We start from the raw sequence: 778 nt of genomic DNA, 5'->3' as shown, positions 1-778 counted from the left end.
TCGTTTAGCATTTGTTTGGCCTTTAGGTCTTTAGGTCTGGTTCACAGCAGGAGCATCCGCCCCTCCTACAGTTGTAAGGCATCTCATCTTGTGTGCTGTCTCCTTTGAGGGCCTGGCCCTGTCTGACTGCCTATAATATTTTTATCTAACTCGGCTGCCTACAATAGTAGTAGGCCTTATGGTTGGAAGAGTTCCATCACTGCACCCTGCACCCCGCGTCTGCTGTGCCTCCACGCTCAGGTTTCAATATATCTCATCAAGATGTCCTCCCAGATGGAACCCACAACAGAAACCATGATGTTTACCTTTCACAAATTTGCTGGGGACAAATGCTACTTAACAAAGGAGGATCTGAGAGTACTCATGGAAAAGGAATTGCCTGGGTTTTTGGAAAATCAAAAAGACTCTCTGGCTGTGGACAAAATCATGATGTGGACCAGTTTCAAGATGGTAAAGTGGGCTTCCAGAGCTTCCTTTCACTAACTGAGGGCCTCACCATTGCGTGCAATGATTACTTTGTAGTACATATGAAACAGAAGGGAAAGAAGTAGGCGACATGAACATTTACTCCTGCCCTGATTCTTCCAAAGGGCCACTTAAGGAATCTGCCCCTCGGTTGCCCCTTGTATAAAGATGTCATGAGCAGATCAGGACCCTTAGAAAATGTGCAGATAACATCCATCTCTCACTGGACAGAGAGTGGGAGGTTCATTAAATGCTACATAAGCTTTTGATTTTTGTATTTGCATACTCTTGCCCTCAATAAGGTCTTTTTTTA

General features: G+C 44.7%; 1 pseudogene; it reads left to right on the top strand.

The window, feature by feature from the left end:
- Window positions 1-261: 261 nt before the first annotated feature.
- LOC101585845 lies at window positions 262-551 on the top strand (annotated as a pseudogene).
- The last annotated feature ends 227 nt before the right edge of the window (window positions 552-778 follow it).

This window comes from Octodon degus, unplaced genomic scaffold (assembly GCF_000260255.1).
Source record: "Octodon degus isolate 3935 unplaced genomic scaffold, OctDeg1.0 scaffold00057, whole genome shotgun sequence".
Taxonomy (NCBI): domain Eukaryota; kingdom Metazoa; phylum Chordata; class Mammalia; order Rodentia; family Octodontidae; genus Octodon; species Octodon degus.
The sequence above is the reverse complement of the archived record's forward strand: the minus strand, read 5'-3'. Positions and strand labels throughout refer to the sequence as shown.